The sequence below is a fragment of the Heliangelus exortis genome, chromosome Z (assembly GCF_036169615.1).
Source record: "Heliangelus exortis chromosome Z, bHelExo1.hap1, whole genome shotgun sequence".
NCBI lineage: Eukaryota > Metazoa > Chordata > Aves > Apodiformes > Trochilidae > Heliangelus > Heliangelus exortis.
The window spans coordinates 14,526,358-14,541,617 of record NC_092454.1 but is presented as its reverse complement, the minus strand read 5'-3'; the positions used below and the strand labels follow the sequence as shown (position 1 = coordinate 14,541,617).

The 15,260-nt window shown below is 39.1% G+C and overlaps 1 long non-coding RNA gene across 1 annotated transcript; it reads right to left on the bottom strand.

Annotated features, from left to right (window-relative positions):
- Positions 1 to 7,412: 7,412 nt before the first annotated feature.
- LOC139790445 (uncharacterized) lies at positions 7,413 to 7,904 on the bottom strand. The gene is made up of 2 exons (XR_011723489.1): positions 7,771 to 7,904; positions 7,413 to 7,584 (listed from the first exon to the last, which is right to left on the bottom strand). It is a non-coding gene; the product is annotated as an uncharacterized lncRNA (long non-coding RNA).
- Positions 7,905 to 15,260: the final 7,356 nt, after the last annotated feature.

Sequence of the window (15,260 nt, the reverse complement as noted above, 5' to 3'; positions counted from 1 at the left end):
GCACTTTGAATGCCTCTCATGATCAAGACAGGTTAATGGGATGCCGGATGAGCTGCTCAGGAGCCTGTGAGGAAGGCCATACTCTGTATTGTAATTCACACTAAGCTTGTCTTTGGAGAAAGTATTATAAAATTAGGGTTGCGTGGTTTTGGTACATTTTGCTTGTTTAGCAAGCACTGGTTCTTGGGAAAAAGGAATTAGCTATTTTATTCCAGAGGTCCCAGTAACAGAGAAAAACCTCTTCTGTGTAAGTCAGGTGAAAGATGTTCCATACAGGCATTTTAATTTTACACTTTCAGTAAAACTAAAATACAAAGAAAATGATGTAGAAGCAAAACAGAAAATGCCCTGAGGATACAGTTGAATATATTACAGGTTACTGGTAAGGAATTTCTAATCTGTGTTGATAAGTATTCCAAGTTTTTTTTAGGAAAATTTTTTGTCAGTTAGGAGGAAACAACTTCAGGGAAATCTGATGAAATATTCCAACCTTGATATGTGGCAATTAATAAGGCAAGAAAACTCTTTTATATATATAAAAAAAATAAATAGGTAAACAAAGAGTGAAGAAATTTTATTTTTCCCTAATCCTTCTCAAATGAGACTCAAGGCTTTCAGTTGCCTCCGAAATTATCAGAACTAAGAATGAGGGACCAGGAGAGTAAACGGTCTTTTCTTATTTGTTGTTGTGGAGTTTAATTAAGCTTTAGCGTTTAATTTATTGCTTTCACATTTAGAGACCTTTTGAACATTGAGAGCCTTGTGCATAAGCACTGATCTCCTTCCAAGGTGATGCAGAGCCAGTGGAGACACAGCCTACTTGCCCCTGACTCTCCTCTTGTTAGTATCTGCAGCCTCAATGTCTACCTGTGTCTGTGTCAGATCTTCAGCCACTCATGCCACCCTAGCTGCCATACCTGTGTGATAATGCCATGAGCAGAACATCTGCAACCATTAGTTAGCCACAGCAATACTTATGACAGGAATATTGCAGATATCTGCTTACTATTCCCATCTCTGTCAATGATGATGCATCCTGTGTGGACAATTGCAACCCCATGAGGAGGACCTTCAAGGTCTTCAGACACGTTGTCATGGCTCCTGTGTGAGATGGATCTGCTTCAGCTGGATGCAGTCTCTGGGGTCTAATGGAATTGACCTCAGGGTACTAAAAAGATGGCTGATGTCTTAATGGGATCTCCCTCCATTAATTTTTAACAGTCTTGGGAGTCTGAAGAAGTCGCAGTTGAACAGAAGTTGGCAAATGTTGTCCTATTTTTCAAGAAGGTTAAGAAGGAAGACATTGGTAATTACAAACCTGTCAGTCTCACTTCATTGAGGTTACTATTTTACAGAGAAGGTTCTACTGAGAGTTATTTAAATACATTTGAGAGACAACGTAGTCATTGGTCTTAGCCAGCACAGGTTCATAGGGGGAAAGAACTGCTTAATCAGTGTAATTTCCTCTTATGACAAACAAGGTGACTAATTAGTTGACCAAGGGGAGCCAGTAGGTATGATGGCTTTGGATTTTAGCAAAGATTATAGTTCTGTCTCTCGAGGTATTCTACTGGACAAAATGTCCAGCACACAGATAGACAAGTCCATAATATGGTGGTTAAGCAATTGACTGATGGGTCGAGCTTAGAGAGTTATAGTAAATGGGGTTACATCAGGCTGGTGAGCAGTCATCAGTGCAATTGTCCAGAGGCCCATTTTAGGGCCATCACTATTTGATGTTTTCATGAATTATTTGGATGCAGGAATTAAAGTTACACTAAATAAATTTGCTGAGGATCATAGAATCATATAATGATTTCTAGGAGGAGCTTCAAAGACAGAGAGGCCTTTCAGATATGTCTGAATAGACCAGAAAGCTGGGCAGTCACCAATTGCATGAAACTGAACAACAGCAAGTTCAGGATTCTCCACCTCAGATGAGGAAACCCTTGCTACATATGGTGACTGAAGGATGAAAGGCTGGAGAGCAGCCCCCAGGAAAGACACCTGGAGTTTAATGGCAAGTTGAATAGGAGTCATCAGTGTGCACTGGGGTGGTTCAACAGCCCAAAGGGTTTATCATGCTCTGGGGTGCTTCAAGAACAGCAGAACGAGTCGAGGGATGTGACTGGCCCACTTCACACTGCTCAGAAGTGTTGTGTTCAATTTTGTGCACCTCAATATAAGATGGACATCAAATCATTACAGTGTGTCCAGAGAAGGCTGACAAAGACGGTGAAAGACATTTAGAGCAAGACTTAAAAGATGCTGCTGAGGTCACTTGCTTTGTTTTAGCCTGGAGAAGACTGAAGTGGGACTTGATGCCAGCCTGCACCTTGCTTCTGCAGGCAGGAGAGGGGATAGTGCTGATCTCTCTCTGGTGACCAATGACACGAAATGAGGAAACAGAATGAAGCTCAGTCAGGAAAAATTCAGATTGGACATTAGCAAAAAATTCTTCTCTCAGAGGGGATTAGTCCCTGGAACAGGCTCCCAGGGCAGAAATCATGGCACCAAGTCTGCCAGAGGTCAAAGAGTATCTGCATGTGGTCTGAGTTATGTGGTTTAGTTTCAGGCAGTCCTGCAAAGAGCAAGGAGTTTGACTTGATGATCATCATGGATCCCTTTCAACTTGAGATATTCTGTGATTCTGTCTTTCTGTTTCAGGGGCTTGCAGTCCAGTGATGCCTTCAAGAGATACTCAGTGTGTAGTGGTGAGCATATGGCAGCTCAGACCTAGAGAAGAAAACTCTGACAGTTTTGTTCTGAAAGCCAAGGGGATGGCTGTCTTCATCTTTGTGCTGTCCTTTCATCTCCTAAGGCCAGTGCCACCTGGTAGCAGGCTGCTTGCAGACCCTGCTGTGATCACTTCACCCAGTAAGAGGCAACTGGAGGGAGAAGCTGCCATTTCTTACAAAGAATTTGTACTGAGGAAGACTCATGTGGTGGCAGGATCCTGACAGCAATGCTGGGGAAAGGAGTGGCTGTGGGATCTCTGCCTTACCCCAGGCAATGTCAACACTATCTGGTGGCACTGAGAATATCTGCTCCTGTGTGAGGTCAACCCCTACACAGTGCTTAGGGAAGGTGCCTCACATTCTGCCTCCTTGCAGATTTGCTGGTGTCCCTTTAGCTTCCTCCAGCCTTCCACAGTGTTTGCAGCTGTTGTCATTACTGCCCATACTGGAGAAATACAAGGGACTAAGGGAAGTATGGCTAGGGAGATAAAGAGGTAAGGGTATAATATGCATGGGAATGGGATAGCAGTCATACTGCTGAAGTGTGGGAACATGGGGACCAAATATTTTGTTTGTTCCTTGGCCAATGAAATCTCTTGGCTGTGATGAATTGTCTAGATATGTGCTATGAAGCTGAAGAGGCAAACTAGTTCTGAAAATGACCTGCTAGACTTGTACATATCCTATTCCTACCATTTCCTCAATTTCCTCAATGTCATCAGTAGGACATTTCCAGATATCTTATTTCCATGCACATGGGGAGGATAATGGAATATAACTCCTGGAGTTGTCACAGATATCTCCCTTTGGGTTATAAGACTATGCTACAAGAAGTGTAGGATGACTTAACTTTAGGTTCCTGCGTGTAGCTCTCTAACAGCTGGTTTAGATCTGGTTTTCAAGATGGCCCCCAATGGAATTTTTGGAGTGACAAGGCTCATCAAATTATTTTTCTTGTGTACACAAAGAAACGAAGCAATATCTAGTTTCACTAGGGAGTGAACTTTCTGCTAAACAGAAACACCTCTGAATCTATTCCAGTTTTGTTACAGGCTTCACTTCCTAGATAACTCCTAAAAAAGGAGCATGAGAAAAGACAGGATGACAGATTGCACCAATGTCAGAAACAATACCACTCCTTAGATTTTTTTTTTTAATAATTTTATTTTTCAGATCAAGATTTGCTCTTTTCATAGAGGCTGTTTGCACAATTAGGAGGATGTGAAGATCCTACATGTCTTGGTATAATGTCAAAGTGCCTCGCTGATTTATAGTTGAAGAGTCAGCTGAAAACTAATCAGTAGGTAGCAAGGAATTTCATTCATTTGCAGGAAATTGTTGCAGCAAGTTTTAATTAAACAGGAAGTCAATGAATAGCTGATAATTCCTTGACTATGAACCTATTTTTTTCAATGTTTGTCTGGAAACCTAAAGTTTATTTGAAATAGAAGTTCTATTAATAAGCATATTTTGAATTATTATGTAAATCATAAAACTATAGGAAACCTCACTGGTACGATGTATATTAATCATGTATGTATGGACTGATGGATGTATATGTGGTTTGACTATTCAAGCAACTGAATGATTATGTGCAAGGTATTCATTATCATATCTATCTTAGGGCATCTTGACCTAAAATCAATAGGGAAAATAGAGGACAAATCCAAAACAGAACACAAGAACCCCTGGTTTAGGTACAGAGTTTTTATCATTCAGTACAAGGCCCCAGATTCAATACCTAGTGTTTACAGCAAGAATTATTTGCCTCTGCTGTCCATAAAAAGATCTCCACTGAGTCGGTAGATGCCCACATCTGGCCATCAGGAAAAGATGAAGATGGGGCTATGCTGGATCAACCCAACTTTCTGGTGTTAAACACCAGTCTCTGGTATCTAAAGGGGCTGTAGGTCCATAATATTCCCCTCTGGGATGCAGTTCATCGCGTTATCTTCTGAGGAAATGCCTACAGTAATTCTTTGAAAGCACTAAAGCAGGCCAGCAGAACCTGCACCCATCTTTTCTATAACAGAAGATTGCCTGGGGGTATCCATCCTGTCAGTGGACCTAAAGGGCTTAAGAAGCTGTCCTGCATCTAAGAATGATGTTCTAAAGTAGTGCACAAGGCTGCCTAGGCCAGGGTATTTTCTATACCCCCATGGATGTTGTGCTGCCCAATCACAAAATATTTTGGTTTAAATTGGGGGCTGCAAGTAGGTGCTGGTGAAGATTTTCAGCTGTCCCCCATACATTAGATAACTGACCTTGCCATGTGAAGTCTGCATCTGAAAAGCAGTATCCAGGGTTCCCATTTCTCAGATGAATTCTTCAGGTATCTAAATTATCCTTCTTTTGGCTTTTCTTTCCTGTGACCTATCATCAGTTGCTCTTACCTTACTGAATGTCTTGTCCTCTGGGGACCCTATTCTCGCACATTAAATTGTTCTTGAAAACTTACCTCAGCCCTGTGAACATAGTGAAAAGTTCTGGAGTCCACTTGGAGAACAGAAAACACCATTTATAACTGCTTGTGAAAGCAAAATTAAAATATAGTTTTACTTTTGACTGATGCTGCCAAATTTGAGACCAGTTTACAAATAATTCTGCTCTAACCAAACCTACACGTTTTCACAAGTCAGCTGTTCTTTTGACCATGTTCAACTGATTGTTTCTTCCCTGGAAAACCCATGAAAATGACTGAGAGACTGAGATTGGCTCTGAAGTAGGATGCTTACAGCCTAAAGTAGAATAAAGCTGCAACTTTTCATCTAGAAGTTTTTGGAAGGGAGGGAAGACCAAACAGGAAGAAGGTTGTGGAGATCCTGTCAATCAGTTGACATCTGTTAGAAATAGACATTAAATGTTAAGAATTAAGGGGAAAGGTTGTAACATGTTTATCTTGCATGCTGATTTATTATGTTTTTCTTTTCTTTTTTTTTTTCTTTTTTTCCCTTAAAAAAGAAGCATACCATAAATTTGGGAGATGCTTCTAATTGTAATAGTGTATAGAAAACTCGATGAGTATAACTATTTTATGGCATATCACCCTGGTGCAAAGCAATATCTTCTACCACGGGGATGATAACTTAGAAAAAATACGCAAGATTTTGTGAAACATTACGTTCTTTCTGAGAGCTAAAATAACAGAATCTGTGAGGAAAGCTGGAACAGTTAGAGCTGCCAGTGGAGCAAAGAGCAGCTGAGGGGGTGCAAGAGTGACAGCATCTACCAGAACAGAGGCCACTTCCATGCTGAGAATGGCAGCATCAGGAACTGGTAATCCTGGCAAAGGATTACAGGTTAATATGAAAATTCAGTATGATTATAACTAGGGCCCTTGGCTCTGGATGATCAAATCAAATACAAGTAATTTTTTGCTGTCTGAGGTTTCTAAAAAGGGGGGATGGTTGTTGATAATTTTGATATAAATACAAACTTATCTTTCGATATTCAGGTTTATTTAAAATTCAAAATGAATCTGCTGAAACAGCAGTTATCTGTGAAAGAATCTAGTCTGAGTTTTCCCAAGAATCTTGTGTTCATTAAGACCTTATGTTACAAGATTCAACTTCACATCTCTACCATTTTGGTATTTTCCAGTAAATAGACCTTCAGATTAAAAACCAGATGAGGTGCAAGGAAAATGTCTACTATTGCATTCCTCACTAACATCTGCAGATACTTTTACTATAAAAGTGTCTGTAATCTATGTGAACACTCGAACAGAGAAATCAGCACTGTATAATTAAGTGTGTTTCATGGACCTTTTCCAAGAAAAGGTTTTTATTCCCTCTTTAAACATAGAAATCAAGAAAATATAATTCAATATGATTACAAAGTAGCAAAAAATAGGACTAATCTCACTGAAAAAAAGGGCATAAATTATGGGAATTTAAATACTTGCCCATTGTACTTACTAGTCTTGGGTCAGCTTCTTAAATAACCTCTTAACCAACTGGGAAATAGGCAAATGCAACTGACAGCAAATACAACGTATTCTCAACATATAACTCAGAGCATAAGTAAATTTTCTTTGTTTACAATTGTTCTATAGCATCACTTTCCTGATAAGACTGTTGTAAAATTTTTGCTAGGGATAAATATTAAGGAAATATAGTTATCCTGCATGAAAGGTGTAAGTTTCCAGAGGATGAATATGCTCATGATAACTGATCAGTCTGGCTAAATTTTTTTTTTCCAAATTAAATAATCTGAAAATTCATGTTTTTAAATGATATGGGGACATTCATGTCTACCTCAGTGGTATGAAGTGAAAAAACCCACCACATTCAGAGACTGGGCATGTCTACCAGAGACAGAGCATGAGCTGGTATACTTCTTCTGCAGGGAAAGATTGACCATGGTCAAGAAGGTCAAGAAAATCAAAAGAAATTTGCACAGAAGCTGACTCTCTTGCCACCCTTGAAGAAAGACAAAAGTTCATGGTGATCCACATATTACTTCTTTCTGGGAAGTTCCCTTTTTCATCATCATTTATAGCCTTCTCTTAGTCTAGATTATGCCATTCTGGCTTTGCATTATTCAGTCCAAGATTCTTCTATGGAAAATACACTATTAACCCAAAAATCTTTTAAGCCATTCCTTCTCCAGGAACTGAACAATCACTTCAATTATATTTTTAAAATCTTTGAAATTCTCTAGCTAAATCACTAACTCTGAGGTACAGTAGTTGATTTTTACTACCACACCACAAGTTTAGGGATAACAATCCCAAAGTCTTTTGAGAGGGATGCCTTTGCCTTCCTAGTGAAGTCACTGGAGAGCACTGCCAGAACAAAAAGTGAGAGTGGCTTCTGCAAATGTGTCCTTGCTTGTGAAATATCCCCTCTGTCCTGCAAAATTCGGTTCTGCTACAGCACATGGATTTCCAGTGCCTAGCCGGAAACACATCAAGAATCCCATCAGCTACAAAACCTTGCTTTGGTGTAAGACTGAGAGCAACCTTCAATTATGGATAGAAATCTTAAGTTACTGTAAACCATTCAAAAGCTCCAGACTGAATTGTCTTCACTCAAAACTTGGCACATGGTCTTTTTAGATTCCAAGAAAAAATAATTGGAAAGGAAGGAATAAATTGCAAAAATAATTTGTAAGGGAGAAATTGTAAAAGAGGAAAACAAAATTCTAGGTATTTTGCCCAGTGGTTCCTTCTCCCCTCCCATTCCCTTCCCTCCCCTTCTCTTCCCTTCCCTCTGCTCCTCACACTCAGGCTTAAACAGCTTTCCCCAGGGGGTGGACAGATTTTGCAATACTTCCTTGCTGTGGAGAGCTCACAGTCACACTAACATCACGCAGATACAAAGAAACTTTACACAATCGAGGGAGCAGAAGAGGCAAATCAGTGGAGCTAATGAATGCTTGGGACCATTAAATTTCTTTGCTGTGAGTGCATATGCGTTCCGTTTGCCAGCTGGCTCATGTTCACCGTGTTTCTGAATGATTTTCTGAAGAGAGGTTTCATGGTTCTCTGGACTCTCTATAGGAGACCCTAAGTCTGCATCAGTGAAGAGCCATCTGAAGTGACTGCTATGATGAGCATCACAAGGCAATTGGTAGAATACGAGTTTAACAACTGTGGGAGTTTTGACCCAAAGACCTGACAAGACTCATCATAGAAAAACAGAAAAAAATGGTTGCTTTTTCTTCTGATCCAGTCATGTGGTGCAATGCAAACAAAGCTGTGCAGATATCACAGGATCAGATAAACACTGTCACCACCAAAGAGACATTTCATGATTTTCTGTTAGCTGGTAACTACTGCTCATAAACAAAGAAACAAGAAAATGGACAGTGCAGAACCTGCTAAAATCCCAGAAATGTCGACCGTGTTTGTAACTATTGACAATAACATTATTCAAAATATTTATAATATTAAACTTCAGTTTATTCAACTAAACCTTATTTCTGTGATATAATGCTATAAGTAATTGGTCCAATTTCTAGGCAAAACCTTTTCTGAAGGGTACCCTTTTTAAGAAGGGGCTGTGTAATGAATAGCTATGACTTCCCCAAACTATTTTTCAACATTTTTAATAGTTAAATTTACTCAGGGCTTGATACAGGAAAATGTCTTGTAGCTTAAGCCATTTCATTTCTTAATCATTTTGTGAAGTAAAAGATATTTTTTTTTCTTGGCTATGAAGGAAGATGGAAACTATCACATGCTCTTCCCAGACATATAATGACTGCCAGAGAGCCCTGGCAGCTTAGCTTATGAGGATCTACAGTGGGATTTCCAGAGGTTTAAAGATTCTGTTTTCCCCAATAAGCTCAAAAAGTCTTTCCCAAAGTCTCTGAATTCTACAAATAGAAAAAACTAATGTGCTAATCTCATCATCCTCCATCCCCAAAGATTTTTGATATTTCCTATATCTTCCTGACCTGGAAATATTGTCATGAAAGCTTCCATCAATTTTCAACCACATTTATGTCCAGCTCTTGCTGCAGCTATGAAATGTAGGATAGCAAAGTGACATTTTCCTCATTTTGAAAGTTATTCACTCTTACATTTGCATTCCTCACAACTGTTTGTTTTGGGTTTTTTCCCAATACTGTTAAGCTGGGTGTTTTTTTTGCTACATATGCATATAATTATGTTTTTAAAGCTGCAAGATTAAAACTTTGGGTTGTCTGTTAGAGATACAGAACTTCTGACTTTAATTTCTTTGCTGTACCTAGGACCATATAGACTTGAATTATATCTCTCACCATTCACCATGTAATTGGAAGTAGATAGGGTATTACCTTGTTCATCTCTGTTGCATGATGCCAACATAACTTGCATTGCACAAATACAAAGAAAACCATGACAGGGTCTAACATTGACAAGAATAAGCCATTCTACATCAAAGACTTGATTCATGACTTTCAGATCCATTAATAATACCACTTCTTTTGCTCTAGTTCACAGTCTAAAGAGATATTAATTTAAACTGAATACATGTATCAGAAACAACAAAAGAAACAGATTTGCACCCTACTTTGCTGATCACAAAAGGATGTGAATTGTGCTACACAAATAAAAGAAACTGGTATCTAGTAGTTGTGATCTACAAAAAGCCTAAGCCTTAAGGGATTAGGCTTGTAGTTCTTACACACCAACTACTTCTGTGTGGGGAAACAGTGACAGATCATGGGCTGCACCTGAGCAGCAGTACCTGTATCAAGTCTGGTTAATCATAGAGACCTCCTTGTAAAGCTTCATTTAATTAAGGGGACATAGATCTCAGCTGTCACCACAGCAGGAGATGTTGATTTTCTTTGCATATGAAGCCCTGGCTGCTTAATTGCCCTGCAGCATTACTGAAAAGGTAGACATTACACGTAGAAGTGCTAAAATACAGCTGTAGACCTTCTAGGACAGTCTGCAGTCCCTGAACTGCTCATCCTGATAACATGAATCAGGAGCTGCAGAGTCACAGCTGGCTTCATGCACTTTTTCTTCTATTTTGAACTATCAGCCCTCTGTTCACTGTGACACACCCTTAAGGGAACAAAAAGAATTGAATATGCCTCCCAGATCAGTGTCTAGCAACCTTTCTGGAGATATGGGCAAAGGGTTTCATCTCTCATACACCATGACCAGAGCTGAAGCTGTATCTTCTTTACTGCATAATGACAACTAAGGCTTTGCTGTGTTATAAAACTGTAAAGACACTGTAACTGTATTATATGAGCCCATTTTTTTTTTTACAGCAACATCCTGGGAGCAGGTTCCTGGCTCCTGATCTGAACTGGAACAAGCAGGTGTTCTCAGCAGCCACAGGGTTACGTATGCTGATTTACTGGGTTCCAGCCTCTGGATTTGGGGTTCATCTTTAGAGAAAAGAGGCCTAAAGGCTCAGGCTTGCAACATCTATTTGAATATAAGATTTTCAATAGCTGTAGCTAAATATATTCAAGACAAATACTTTCACACTGAAATCAGTGTTGCATTCTGAGCCTACACCAACAGACAGTCCCTTCTCATTACCTGTGCTTTTTTCTTGTGATAAAACATCTTTTGAAAGGACATTTGGACATGTAACCCTAGAATGCACAACAGTTATACAGTTTCAGAAAACTGGCCCACTGTTGCCAACCTCTGATTCCTTGAAAGTTGGTCCTGTAAAACCCTGAAGAAAAGTGTGGTATGTTTTTTTTGTTTGAGATAGTTTCATGTCTTTTTCTTTAAAAAATGCTGCAACAGGAAGCTGAAAACCAGGGATGTGTCTTGTTACTCATTGTGATGCCTTACCATAAATAATTAATGTGTTTTAATGGTTTAAAAACAATGTAAAAGCATCAGTTTTCATTCATCTACAATAAAAAACGAGGGGGAGGAGTGAGCTGACAGGAGTATGAGAAATAGTATGAATTAAAGTTAATAAATAATGCCTACATTGTTAGTCATGTTTTGCCTTGCACATCCCATCCCATATGCTGCACACTACAATGTCTTACACCTTTTTTTTTTTCCTTTTTTTCTCCTTTTTTTTCATTTGTGTTTTTTTTGTTTTTTTTTTTTTTTTTTTTTGGAGAAAAGCACGAATCGCATTGAAGAAGATCTTGGAAAGGACTCACTTCAGATGTGAATTAAACAGGGAAATAAATCTAAACATTACTTTCTCTCACTGTTTCATTTTCTGTTTCCACTTAATGTGACATGATTCATAAATATTTGATTGGCTATGCCTCAGTAAATGCCATTTTCTTGGCTCCGGGGGAACTTCAAATTTGAGTGTTGATCAAAATGATATACAGTCTCTATGGAACAAGAAGGACAAGTACGATGTATTTGAAGGCCAGATTCCATTCCTGTCAAAATAAATCTCAAATCTTCAACTGTATTCCAAGATAAATTGGTCAAGCTGTTGGTGAAATCCAGTTCCAAATTTTAGCAGTGCTGCTATACCAGCAGATCTTCTCTGATATTTCTTCAGCTATTCTCTTGCTGGTAGGAGCTGCAAGTACAAAAAATAGCTTCTATAAAGGTGTGTCTTACATTAGGAAATCACACTTAAAGTGACTATGACTTTTTTCACTGCTATTTTAAAACTTCCTTCTGACTTTCTCTCTGGCCTCAGTGATGTGCTGATAATAAACCAGGGCAAGCCTCCTTCTATGGCTTCATTGTCTTCCCTAGATCATGGTCAAAAGGTAAGAAGCAGTTCTCACTTGAATGGGGAGAGAGCAACAAACTGCAGGTATTTTATCAGGACCTTTGTGAATTTTTGGTGGTCTGTGTGGCAACAATTGAATAGGGACAGCTGGAATGAGTGGGTGGAGGCTGATGCACTCTGTTTCCAGAGACTTGTTGTGAACCAATCCACATCCCAGTGGAGTTCAGTCAGACAGCAGAGGAAGATGCAGGAAGAAGAAGTTGTGGCCTTTTTTGTTGCCTTGTCCTAACTTGTGAACCTCATCCCCTTCTCTCACAAGGGATCTACAAGTACCATGTAATGAAACAAACAAGTTACTTGGACAAAAGGCAGCTGAACACTCTTCTTAAATAAAAATCCTTGGGTTTTAGTGGAAATATTTTTGTCTCAAAGATTTTAGTTTCCAAAATAACAAGGCACTGATGAAGCCTTTTCCCATGTAACTATGACTGCCTCACAAAGGCAAACAGGACCAGAATTCAGTAAAAGCAAAGAATAATAATGGTACAGATATCAGCTGTCATCCCACACATTTAAGCATGATTTTTTTTAATGACATTTGTTTGGATTCATTCTATTAGCAATGAGAACATCTCATTTGACTCCTTAAGAGATTAAGCTGTCCCTACAAATGAATGATAACTACAGAAATGTTTTGATTTATGCTTTCTGAGAACCATCGCTGATACTGTAATGCAACATAAAGTGCTGGTGTTTGCATTTACTTTCTACAAAAATATTCTCCAAAAATTATGTTTTCATACTTGGAGAACTAAACACATTCATCCTGAGTAGGTTGTGAATCTAGGACCCTTCTTCTTTCTACATGATTCATTCAATTACTGGACTGTTATCTTAATGAGGAGTGAAAAAGAATGGGATACCATAAACAGTTCTCCTTTTGAAAGTACCTTTAAAAAAACCCAACAAGACAAATACTGCCCTCAATATATCCTATAGGAAGTGTGATCCCATTTTTGCATCTCAGGTGCTTCCTGGTCTTGGGCCTATGGTGTGCTCTGCAGGAAGTCTGAGATGTGGCCAGGATGAGGTACAATGGTGGTGAAAGACACAAGGCAGTTCTGGATATGATCAAAGGCACTATAGATGGTGAGTGGGTTGGCTATAAAATCAAAGATTAACACTATGTCAGGTAAATGTTGCTGAAATGCCAGTATAGAGCCATAAAATTTTCTGGAATCAGTGGGGAAGGAGAAGAAAAGGGATGTTTAACCCTGGCTTTCCATAGCTTTTGGTTAACCAAAATCTAGACTATGTAAATGCACTGGTTGTTTTGCTTGGCTTTATAAAGAAGTACCAGTTGGACTGGTACATACCTGCCGAATTTCTTATGAATAGGTGATGACAAAAGTTGATTTGGAAAGCTTTGTACTAACAAAAGGTGATTTTTCAAAATCAGTTTCCTTATGATCTACGTACACATACTTTTTGTTCTAAAACTGCTTATGATCACTTTAATCATGCTTTTAAGCAATTTTTGACCAGTGCAGTACTTTGTCTCTCCCAGAATTAGTTTTAAAAGCAGTTTACACTCAGTCTCTGGGACCAGACAAAGGCCATTTCCACCACTGACTTGCCAGTGGCAGCAGACAGATAAGTCAGTATTTCAGAAGAGTGTGATGAGCTCCAGAAGTTGCTTCTCTTTAGCCATGAATTCTTTTTGTAAATTGTTTACCTTTTGAACAACGAGACCCTATATAAGAATGCACTTTGTGATACTGAGCAACTGGTAAACAAAACTATCCTTTCAGCCTTCAACATCCGTTTCATGCTTCATTATCCACTACTGAGCTAAGCAAACCAACTGATCCCTTCTCCACAACTCACCGGGAAGTCCCCTGTGGCTGCTTTTGTTCTTTTTGGTGAGCTGAGCACTGAGTTTTGGGTGGCATTAGTGGGTGACACAGAGTCATTGCAGCCCCCTTATTCAAATTGGTGATGACACCTGCCAGCCTTTGTTTTTACAGCCAACATTCATAACGTAGCATGGAGAAAGACAGCCTTCTCACTGACCCAGACTTCTTAGACAAGGCAGAAGAATGAGCACAAAAAAAAGAGTCCCTAAAATCTCACCTCTTAGGAGAAAGATATGTTAATGGAAGCCAATGGAAGCCATCCCAAGCCAGGACAAAGCATGTCAGAGGCAGGACCAGTTCTCAGAGCACCACAGAAACCCTGGTCTGTCTTGAAGCCTGTAAGACAATGTAAGAAGGCAGCCCAGTCAGAAGAGAGAAAAGATGGTTAAAGAACATTATCTGTGCGAAATATGTACAAAACGTTTCTGAAGAAGAACATCAGTGATATAATTAAGGAAACTAGGAGTGGGAAAGAGAGAACCTAAATTACTGATGATAACCTCTCACATAAGAAAGGGGTTTATCAGATTGTCAGAAGGTATTGCTTGGACAGGATCACACAAGTCAATGATACAGCGTGGACCAACAACAGCAGATGTACAAATAGCTTGCATATGGGTAATAGCATAGGCAATATCTTGCTTAAGGAGATATGTTGAGTGTTTATATCCCAAAGCATTTAACACCTGGGCTTTACTGGATTTGTATGTGCCCTATGTACAAGGGACATCCCCTCAACCGCTGCCAGCAACATTTTAGATTTTTAATTTCTTCTGAGGCCAAGGCCACAATCAAAGGGCTTTTTGCCCTATTAAAAAAATTACCAAAGAATGGAAGAAAAGGCAAGCTGAAGATAATGCATTTCTGGTAGAAAGGTGCCATGAGTACTGTGTGTGGGTTGCCTGTCAGAGGTAGCAGTCTGAGAGAAGGGGAACATATCCAAAACTTGTAAGTAAATCATAATGTTAAGGTAAGACATAGATGTATGAGCCTTTTGTGGCTTTGTACTCTTCTTCTGCTGGATGGGAAGAAGAAAAAAAAAAGTTTTTGTTCAAAAAAGTTGTGGAGTTATATTAAGCAGTTGTTGTCCCTGTGAGCAGAGGAGAAGGACTTACAAACCTTTCTGGAGTCATCAGGGATAGATGAAAATGTGAAGCTCTGGGGAACACTCTTAGAAGACAGGAAAGAGTATTTGAAACCTTCAGTGTCCCAGCTTCACAGCAGCCAGGCCAGTGGAGTAAGTAGCTTGGTCATAGTATACGAGGACATTGTAAGTTTGCTGCTTATTAGCACATACTGGAACAAAATTTCTAGTTTAGACCTGCTCCTAAAATGTGTACTCAAGACTAAAGGTATTATTTAATTTAATTACATAAACCTTTCTGTAAAACAGAACATTAAAAATGGTGTAAAAATGACTGACAGAACAGAGTATGAATGACCACGTTGTTCTGATGGATTAAAACAAAAAGGAAGTTCATTTT